Source organism: Gorilla gorilla, chromosome Y (genome assembly GCF_029281585.2).
Source record: "Gorilla gorilla gorilla isolate KB3781 chromosome Y, NHGRI_mGorGor1-v2.1_pri, whole genome shotgun sequence".
In the NCBI taxonomy this organism is placed as follows: domain Eukaryota; kingdom Metazoa; phylum Chordata; class Mammalia; order Primates; family Hominidae; genus Gorilla; species Gorilla gorilla.
The window spans coordinates 44,363,615-44,375,339 of record NC_073248.2 but is presented as its reverse complement, the minus strand read 5'-3'; the positions used below and the strand labels follow the sequence as shown (position 1 = coordinate 44,375,339).

Here is an 11,725-nt window from a genome sequence, read left to right as displayed (position 1 = left end):
TATGGCCAAAGGACCTGAATTTACACTTCTCAAAAGAAGACATACAACTGGCCAACAACTCTATATTTAATATTGATTGATTGATTGATTGATTGATTTGAGAGGTATTCTCACTCTGTCATCCATGCTTAAATGCAATGGTTTGATCTCAGCTCACTGAATCTTCCACCCACTGGTTTCCAGCAATTCTGCCTCATCCTCCCTAGTAGGTGTTTACAGATGTGCACTATGTCGCTCTGCTAATTTCTGAACAACTGTATATTTAAAGATGCTCAAAACCACTGATCATCAGGGAAATGCAAATTAAAACCAAAAATGAGCCCTCCTATCACACATGTTGGAATAGCTATTATTATCACGATGAAAGATGACAAGTGTTTTGAGAATGTAGAGCACAGAGAATGTTGTGCACTGTTGGTAGGAAGGTAAATTAGTATTTTAAATTGTTAACATGGTGATGTCTTTTTATTAAAACAGGTTTGTGCTTTAAGATGCATTAATGTGAATTGCTTTCTGTTAGTCAAAGTTTAATGAGAAAGACTTTAGTTACCTTAAATTAATATAAATTGGAGCATGCTCATAAGACTTCTCTTTTAGATTCTCCTTAAGTACAGAATGAAACCTGTGGTAAGTACCAATTCTGAAAAATAAAAAAAAGTTCACTGATAATGTATATGCTAGATTACAAACACTTGTTAAATTAAAGGCATAGGTTCTAAAAATATACTAGGTGAAAAATTAGTTATAGTTATTTTTTTGTGCTCAGTTTTTGGACCCACATGGATTTTTCATCTTGTTTTGTTTAAAAAGTTGTACAATTATATTTAAGAAAACAAAAATTACTAATGCAGTCACAGGAGAAAAATCAATTTTATTAGAAACTACTTCCAAGATTTTGCTGTTTATAATTTTTTATGAGTATCTTTATAAAGTCACATTCAGCCTCTCTACTCTTAGTTCTGTGAAAGTATGTATGTGTATTTTGTGGATATTGCATTCTTTTTTATTGAAAATATCCAACCCTTCTCCATGAATAATAGTAATTCTTCAGCTGCTTATTTTTATTCTTTTAACTGAGTTTTCTCTACATGTTTACACAATATCACAATGCTTCTGGATGATTTTCAGTATGTTCTGGCAATACTTTGCCTGATGACCTTGAGTGCAAATACTGACAGAAGAGGAGCCTAAAATAATGGCTAATAGGTAGGTTATGATGAGCTACATGGCAATTAATGAGTCACAAGTCTTCAGTAAAATTTCCCTCCAAAGAACTTAAATATCAATATTATTATCACATTTTCTAAAAATTCAAAGCTGTAGGGTAGGATTCTATGGCCCACCTGTCTCTTGTCAATTACTTCCTCATTTGACAGCTACAGTTTCACTGCTGACCAGCAAGAGAAGTTGATGGCAACATATGCTAGCAAGTTAAAATAAGCATCCGTACTGTACCCACCATGCTAGAATTATTTTCTGTGTTGCTGGGAGGATGAGCTCCACTTTTCCAAAACTCCAGCCATGGTGCCAACAATAATACAAAATACATGATTAATAGAAAGGGTAGGCTTCTCAGTTTCAGAGATGCAGGGAAAAATGACAGAGCCATTACACATGAGATTACCACCAAGGAACACCATACCACGACACGGATGAATTTTATCACCTGTAGCTTAATGGCAGCAAAGTCGTTGCTGGTGTGGATGGCCAGTATATTGCAGTGAATGGCCCCTTACACAGCTGATAAAAGGGAAAATGTCATCAGCAATGCTATTAGATAAACATGAAAATGTTACAGAATAATTTTCATTATAGTAATGGCCACTTTCTCTTTTAAACTTGCCATGTTAAGATATATTCCTCCCAACCCTCCTCCTTCAGAAAATAATTTACTTAAAAAAGGAAAAAAAGATTTGTTAACTTTCCATTATCAGGGATTTAGTAAATATTTGCATGCAAAACATATATTACACATGGGAAAAACAAATAATAAGCTAATACATATATACCCACATTTATAAATATATATACACATTCCCCTCCCCAAAAAAAACTGGAACAGCTGAAATGGGATAGAGATATTCATATCTGATGCTATAGCGTGTGACAGCACACAGAAAGAAGTCTCAATTAAGAAAAAATAAAATTACTTAAATTAGACCTTGAAAAGGTAGTTTCTTTTTACAGAAAGTTATAGTGTAAAGTAGGAAATTACAGTCTAAAGTAGATGGTGAATGTAATATAAGCTGTGTTTTAGAATAAGGTGATAACAGGAAACAAGACATACGCTGTGGAGTTAAAGTAAATTCTGGAGGTGGAGCTGACAGATTTTGCTAAGTGATGCAATACAAGGTACTAGACTAGCAGAAAAATTAAAAGTTTTAGAAATTAATTGGTATGCATGTGCTTGTTTTTGTTCATTTGTATTTATGTCATTATATCAGAAAGTTTTTCATAAGTGAATTAATTTTGACATTGTTGTCACAATAATTTGACCAATATGCAGAAGGAAGAAAACCAAAATTATGTAGTAGTTGAATAACCAGTTTAAACAGTTTTGTACTACATTGTGTTGAAAGACTAAAAATTCATTTCACATATACAGGCAGGTTAAAAAAATACATTCTTCATACACAATGAAATGAAACCAGAAAACAAAAAGACGCCAAATAATCATTACTCATCTGAAGCAATTACTCATTTTCTAACACCATTTAGAAAATGAATGTTAAGAATCCATTTATTACTTCAGGAATACCCAAAAAGAAACTCTGAAGCAATAACATTCTTAACTTCATTTATGGGAAATAAGACTGAATAAAAATAAATGACCTAAAAATTAAATTTTAGAAAGTAAATTTTAGCTTGGTGTAGTGACCCATATCTATAATCCTAACACTTTAGGAGGCCGAGGTGAGTAGATCACTGGAGCCCAGCAACAACAACAACAACAGAAAAAAAAAATTAGCTGGGCCTGGTGGCACATGCATGTAGTCTCAACTATTCAGGAGGCAGAGATGGGAGGATTGCTTGGGCAAAGGAAATAGGCATAGGACTTTTTGCCTTGGGAATTCTATTTGCCTGTCCCCTGACCCCAGCACTTTGGGAGGCAGTGTATTCAAGGCATTTTGTAATTAAAATTCATAGTTGCCACAAACTGCATTGAAAAGTAAATTAGTATATCTCACTTCTTAATTGATTGAATTTATTTTCTTTTATTTGTATAAAGGAATCTCACACTGTCTCTTTGGCTGGCGTACAGCAGTGCACTCTTGGCACACTACAATCCCTTGCTTCCCAGTTTCAAGTGATTATTCTGCCTGAACTTCTTGATTAGCTGAGATTACAGGTGAGCACCTCTGCACCTGATGGGGTTTCACCATAGTGGCCAGGCCTGTCTCAAGCTCCTGGCTTCAAGTATGCTGCCTGGCTTGGCCTCCAAAAGTGCTGGAGTTACAGGTGTGAGTCATCATGCCTGTCCCTTGATTGTACTCCTAATTGAGTAAAACATCCATCTTGCAAAAACCTATTTTTCATATCATATTTGTGATGAATTTCTTTATATGTCTCATAATACAAGAAAAATAAGATAATTTTCATGCATTTTATTTTTATTGAAAATAATTTTTCCATTAATATGTAATTAAAAGAGTAGATTAATCTAGAATGTTATTTTTCTTTTCAGTCAAGTTCTCAGGTTTTGGAAATTTCTTCAAAAATTAATTATGGAAATGAATTTCATTTATTGATTGACTTCTTTTTTTAAATAATTTTGCTTTGGAATAAAATTCAAAATTGTTTAAGACATAATGAGATGTTTAATTATGTCAAATAAACATAAAAGCATGTTCTTGAAAAGACACATTTTTCTTACCATATGTTTTCTAGTAATAATATATGATTCCTTTTTCTAAATTACTAGGAATTAATTGATGTTATCTTCCCTGCATCAAAAGCTTAACTGTAATGCATAAGAAGAACTGCCAGAAGAGCCAGCACTTCCAGTCTGTAGCTCTCCCATTACCATCAGTCCTGGTTTTGATCTACATGTGGCACCAGCTATTGGCTGTGTAAAGAACCTCAAAAAGATAGTAAACTGTTTAAAAGAAATATATTACATAGACAAAGCAATTACTCATGAATTTTTAAATTATAAAGCTGTTTTTCTTCATTAATAATTGTTTACTTTGAAAGTCCATTTTTCATTTAGAAAAAATTAACTCATGGTTTTTTTTTGTTTGTTTGTGGTTTTTTTTTTTTTTGAACAACCAGTTTAACATTTTGTAGCCATCAGGAATACATTTAAAACCATTTACATCAGACAATATTAAATTAAAAAAATATATGTATTTCTTTAGTGCTCCCCCTTATACTTGGCATTTGTAATCAAAGTGGGTTTTATAGAATCACATGTTTAAAAATACTGAATCCTCAGAGTAACCAGAGCCAAATTTAATGCTACAAATAGTTTATCTTTAAAACGTATGCATTAAAAAGATTTGTATAAACTTGAAGTTGCTTAATGTTATTTTAGTTAAATTCTAAGAGAGGTATGGCTTTAAAAATCATAATGTGAGAAGAGAAATTTTGAGTACATTTTATTAGTTCTAAATGTCTGCTAGAGTCCAAAAATGTAAGTAGTAATGTTCAAATCTTACACAGAACTGACACTGAGGGTGGGAAGTAATATATGTAAATTAACAAATGATAACAACATTTAGTTTATTTCAAGAGCAACCTGAGCGTTAAAAGGACAGCTGACAGCATTTCTTAATTGAATTAACAGATCTTTAATTGAAAAATGTGAAATTATATTTCTTTATGTTTTTCTCTGTGTGAGTATATTTTCTAGCACCCTGTATGAGTTTCTAGCTGAACTCACTGCTTAAAAATTCAGATCTTTGTCATGTGGGATCCATGTAGAGAGAAGAGTTTCCTTTTAAAAACACATTTTATGTTAATTTATTTAACAATTGAATTGACATAGTTAATATATATATTCAAAGGAGATTTTTTAAACAAATAACTTTTTTTAAATAAACAGATGTAATGCCATTAAAATATGGACCTGAGTGGTCTGTGGTTAAACATCTGTAATGGTCACTCAACTTGTTGTTAACAAGAAAATTTAAAGTACGCTTTCAAAATGGTTGTGTTGATAAGTGAATTTTTGTTAATATTAATTTGTCACTAGATGGAAAGAAGAGTGGACAAGATCATTATTTTCATAGTACAAGCATTATTTTTTCTTCTGATCTCAGGTTGTGAAGCACTTTTTAAGTGGGAATACCTGCTCCCTGTTAGATCTCACCCACCAGAAAGATTTGTGGGACACAAAAATGCTGGTGCTACTTATCACATGAATTCTGTGATGCAGTAGTCATATATATATATATATACACATATATATATACATATATACACACACACACACACACGCACACATATACACACACACACATATATATATTCCACCAGAAACAGTGCTCTTGCAAATGAATGCATAGCTGAAAATATAGACAATGATTCTCTGAAGATGAGAAGCAAAACAGTGAAGTAAATTCTAATTATTAATTACTATTATTTTGAAGGTTCTGATAGCAGCTACTGTTTTTCTTTCTGACATTATTTTACTTTAAGTGAATTATGTGGGAAGTACTTTTTCATAATATGTCTAAGATCTCTAAGATACTATGACTGATGTATTTATATTTATCTGTGTTTCAAAAGCCGTGCTTATTTTTAAAATTATCTACATATTTTTCTCAAATGAGAGCTTTTCCTGCTAAAGAAAAAATTTGTTCTTCAAATTATGCTATGTGAACTTGTAAAAAATATTAGTTAAGAATTATCATCAAACTGCCTATGAAGAGTATTCATTTGAAAATAAAGCAGTAAAAAAGTTAGGTTATAGTGGCAGATCACCAATTTAGGATATACCACCACATAAGTGAATATGGAATACCTAAATTTTGGTAATGTTTATACTCCAGCTCTTTCTTCTTATTATTCTTTTTACTTTTCTGTATAAATATTGATAAAATCTAAATTAAAAAATTAGAATATTTTAACTAATAAATGGATTTTCTATAATTTTTTCATTTTTTCTTTCAATAGGCAGAAATAGTTTGTCTTTCAGCTACTAGTGTGTCAGCACTTAATCATTTATAGAAATTACAAAGCACACACTTTCTTCCTCTTTCTTAGACACAGAAAATTATATCATCCAAGCATCGCAGTCAGGGTAGCTTTACTTTTAGTAGAATCCTCATATAGGATGTTCACCAATACTTGGTTAACAGCCACCATTGGAAGAAAAATTGGAAGGTAAGTTCTGGTACTACAGCCCGTGTTAACCCCTGGGGGTTGAATTTAACACATATAGAGATGGTTAACCACAACAGCAAGAAGCAAATGAAACAGAACGCAAAATTTCAAATTAGGTATCTTACCTTTGGACTTGGCTGCTTGTGATTTATGTTGTTTCATTACTGTACTGTGGCATGTATATCAGCCTGGTTCCTTTTTCTATGCAATGAGCTTCTCCAGGGCAGGAACTGGGGATTGTTTATTTCTTCATCACGAATCTAAGACACAATGAAAACCATAAGAAACCTCTCAGATACTTGGAAACCAACTGTATTTTATTCTATGGCTACAGTCATGTTTTGACTTTTGGAGCTTCTATCTATGCTCCCCAACCTTCCAAAATTTTGGTTAATGGGTATATGTATTGAGTGTTAATAATGCTGATTTCATCATGTAAATAATCTTATGTAATTTGGAAAATGCATTATTCTCAAAGGAAGATACTGAATCCTACAAAGACTAAGTAACTTATTCCCTCAAAGTTACTTATTCCTGCTAAGTTACTCATGGCAGAGGACTCATTTGTCTTACTGCTGCCTACTTGATCAAATTTTACCATATTATATTACCTCCAGTATAGATTATTATTTTACTACTCTTTTATGATAACTTTTCTCTTAACCCAGTTATAAACCTGGCACTGAGTCAGCTTTACCAGTCAAATTACTCCAGCCATGAAATTCTGCTCATTAGTATTTTCCCTTGTGTTACCAGGGCTGAAGTAATCATAGATTTAAAGACCTTAGTTTCCCTCTTCTCCTTGCCCTGAATCTCTGTACAGGCTTACTGTAGAAGAAAGCTTCCAAACAAAGCCAAACCATGAACACTGAATTAGGCACCTACATCACTGCACAGCCATCAATGCATAGTCACAAGGATTAGGATCAATGAGAGAAACATGATGGCATCAGGTGGTCAAAATAAGGTGCTAGCAGTGACTGACCCAAAAGAGATGGACATGGAACATGGCCTGACAAGGAATTCAAAATATTTATTTTACGACAATGCAGAGGACTTCAGCAAAGAATTCTGGAATTTATCGGAGAAACTTATCTGAGAGTTTAAAATAATGGGATGGAAAAACACACAGAAATCTTGAAGAATAAAACACAACAAAATAAAAAATGCAACTGACAGTAGTGACAACAGAAGTGGTCAAGCAGCAAAATTCAAAGAGGAGTCAATTGAAAATATGCAATCAGAGAGAACACATAAATAAGATTTATGAGATTAATGGGGTAACATCCAAAGAGCAAAGGTATCAGACACTGGCATTCAAGAGTGTGGTAGAGCTGGGCCCAATGACTCATGCCTGTATCCGCTGCACTTTGGGAGGCCAAGGCTGGTGGATCATATGTTGTCAAGAGCTTGAGAGCATCCTGCACAACATGGTGAAACTGTTTCTTTACTAAAATACAAAAATTAGCCAGGTATATTGGTGGACATCTGTAATCCCAGCTACTCAGAAGTCTGAGTCAGGAGAGTCACTGGAACTCAGGAAAATCACTGGAACTGAGGACGTGGAGGTTGCAGTGAGCTACAATCACATGATTGCACTCCAACCTGAGAGATGAGCAAACCTCCATCTCAATAAGAAGTATAAAAAAAGAGTAGAAAGCTTATTTAGATAAATAATAACAGAAACCTTTCCAAATTTATATAAAATACTAATATTCTGCTACAGGAATACTGAAGGCTTCCAATCACATTCAATTTCAATAAAAATATTCCCATAACTTAATCTAATCAAACCACCAAATATCAAAGACAAAGAGAGGATACAGAATTAAGCAAAACAAAAAAAAGAAAATATTATATCTGGAATACAGCTATATAAGTAATAAGTGCATATATATAATGCAGATGTTAATAGCTCCAAAGGAAGAAGAGAAGTGCAAGATAATCCTAGAAAACTTCAGCACCTTACTTTTAGCAATGAATGGATAATGCAGACATAATTCAACAACTAAACATTGGATTAAAATGCCCCATAGGGAAAATGCAAAACACAGTTACTGAACTATCCTACCAAGAGCTATAGAGTAAACATTCTTCTCCACTGCATACATGGAACATCTTTCAGGATATATCATACATTAGCCAAAAAATTACATCTTAATGAATTTGAAAAGATCAAAGTCATATCAAGTATCTCTTCTGAAATCACTAATTCATAAGCACTTCAAAATTAAACAACATACTCCTGAACAACCACTGAGTCAATGAAGACATTAAAGAGAAACACCCTATTTATTGAGACAAAAACAGAAACACAACACAGCAAAACCTATGGGATACATTCAAAGCAGTTTTAAGAGGGAAGTTATGGCAATAAATGCCTTCAACTAAAAGAAGATATTAAATACACAACCTGACGTTTCAGTCAAGGAGTTATAAAAACAGAAAGCTAAACTCAAAAGTAAAAACAAACAAACAAACTCTTAATAAAGTGTATCGGAGCCAAAAAAGAGATACCATAACTGATACCAAGAAACAAATTAATAGTAAGAAATCAAATCAGCAATAAAAAGGCACCTATTAAAGAAAAGCCCAGGACCTGACGTATTCACTGCTGCATTCTACCTACCACAAAAAATAAACTACTGCCACTTTTTTTTTAATCTAGTCAAAACAAAAACAAAATCATTAAACAGAAATGAATACATGGGAACTGTTTGTTCCAACTCATTCCGTCAGGATGGCATTATGCTGATTTCAAAACCAGACAAGGATACAAGAAAAAAGAGAAAACTATGGGCCAATAAATCTGAAAAACATAGTGCAAAAACCCTCAACAAAATACTGGGAAAATGACTTATCATGCATATTTAGAAAGTCATTCACTGTGATCAAGAGAGATTACAGGGATGCAGGAATGGTTTAATACACAAGAATCATTAAATGTCAACATTACATCAACAAAATAAGAACAAATCTATGCAGTCATTTCAATATGTGAAGCAAAATTGATAAAATTCAACATTTTTCACAGTATAATCTCTTAACAAATTATGCATGGAACAACTGTAACTCAACACAACAAATGACCTAGACCCAAATAAGCAGGTAATGCTATGTATGACAAAACCTTAGCTAATATCCACTCAACGGGAGTTAAAAGTTGAAAGGTTTCTGTGAAGATCTGAAAGAAGACCAGGGTGTTCACTTTCACTACTTATATTAACATAATACTGAAAGTCCTTAGCCAGAGTAATTAGACAAGAGAAAGTAAGAAAATGTGCCCAAATTGGAGAGGAAGTAAAATTTTCCATATATGCTAATGACGTGATATGAAAATCCTTAAACACACCACTGAAAAGTAGTTAGAACTAATTCAGAAAGTCAGTAAAGTTTCCGTTTACAAAATCAACATATACAACTCCATAGCATTTCTATACACTAATAGCAAATATATATATTAAAAAAGCTTAAGAAAAAAATCTCATTTACAATAGCTATGGGGGATAAAAAGCAGTAAATTTAACTAAGGAGGTAAAAAAAAATCTACATTCTGAAACCTATAAAACATTAATAAAATGTTAAAATGACATAAATAAATGGAAAAATATCTATGTTCATTGACTGGAAAAAGTAATGTCGTTAAAATGTTTATATGATCCAAAGCAGTGCACAGATTGAATGCAATATCTATCAAAACACCCATGACGTTTTTCACAGAAATCAAAAAGTATCCTAAATTAATATGAAACCACAAAAAAATCCTGAATAGCCAAAGCACTCCTGAAGATGGCAGTGGGATTGGCGTTGTGGAGTGAACTGACAATGTCACAATGCTATAAACCAATAAAATATAATACAGTGAGTAAAAATAAATTTCCACCTGTATAGCCAACTGATATACTGCAGGGGTGCCAAGAACACAAAATGAGGAAAGACCAGTCTCTTCAATAAGTGGTGCTGAGAAAACAAGAGAGCTACATGTAGAAGAATATAATAAGAACGCTATCTCTCACCACATGCAAAAATTAACTCAAATGGATTAAAATGCCTAGTGGAGTGGTGTGCACCTATAGTTTCAGCTACTCAGCAGTGTCAGACTGGAGGATCATCTGGGCCTAGGTGTTCAAAGCTGTAGCATGAAAGACTTGTGCCACTGCACTCCACACTAGGTAAAATAGTGAGACCTCACCAATAATAATATATTTTTAAAAACATTTAAAAATAAAGATGTAATGAAAACACCAAAATGTCAAACTAGTAGAACAAATCACAAAACACATTTAATGATCTTGGTCTGGGCAAGAGTATTTTTTGGATAAGACAAAAAAACAAGCAGAAAACACACAAACAGAAAAATGAGGTTACATCATACTAGAAAACTTCCATACAGCAAAAAATAAAAATAAAATAAAATAAGTCACCAGAGTAATAGAATGACAGCAAATATTTGCAAAGAGTACATCAGAAAAGGGGTTAATCAAAATATACAAGGAACTAAAAACAGATTCAAAAGAATAAGAAAATAATAACCCAATTAAAAATAAGTATCTTCTGTTTTCAAAAGAATATATATACAGAGCTAACAGATGTGTGTATGTGTGGGGGGGTGGGCTCTGTGTGGCTGTGTGTGTGTGTGTATGTGTGTGTGTGTGTTTGTATATATATATATTCTCATAGAAGTCATATGGAAATGAATTGCTTAGCTATGTTTTGATATTCAAAGTCACAACTACGAATTTAAGGAGTCTAGAAAATCTACCACTAACATATTAAATCACATCAGTTGACAAATAAAATCTACAAGATTATTTTTGAACCATAGTCTCTTCTCACTCACTCTACTCTCATTCATTAATTTAAGGTTATATTTCTATTCCTCATAACTATTTAGAATGCCCATTAGGCTGAACGAGAATCATATTAAAAGGAACAGAAAAAATGACTGACTTAATCCCATTTGCACTTTTTAAAAACTATCATTACCTTATGACTGATAAAAATTGCATAGAAAAAAATTCAGAATTGTGAAAACCAAACAGGGACACATTTCTATTAGAAGAATGATGATCACATCTTAATCTTGTTAGTGAACTATTCATATTCTATTTACTTGTTGGAAACAGAATGAGAGATATTTGCGTTGCTTACCTCATGATAGGTCCTAAGGGAAGAATGTGCCAACAAAAGTAATGCAGCTTTATTTCTCCTCAAGTCTTCACTGAAAAACTTTAGGGTAATTTGATCCAAAATTACCTGCACAATAATAAAGCTCATAGCAAATAACATTAGAATATGTCAATAGCTTTTCAATTAATTTCAAACCTATACAAAGCATAGGTGGCCTCACCACAGCAGAGAACAGTTGAGCAGAGAATGCTGAAAGGAAATCTGTACT

The 11,725-nt window shown here is 32.7% G+C and overlaps 1 pseudogene; it reads right to left on the bottom strand.

Moving 5' to 3' along the window:
- Positions 1-1,303: 1,303 nt before the first annotated feature.
- On the bottom strand, positions 1,304-11,483 carry LOC129530373 (testis-specific XK-related protein, Y-linked-like; annotated as a pseudogene).
- Between the last annotated feature and the right edge of the window lie 242 nt (positions 11,484-11,725).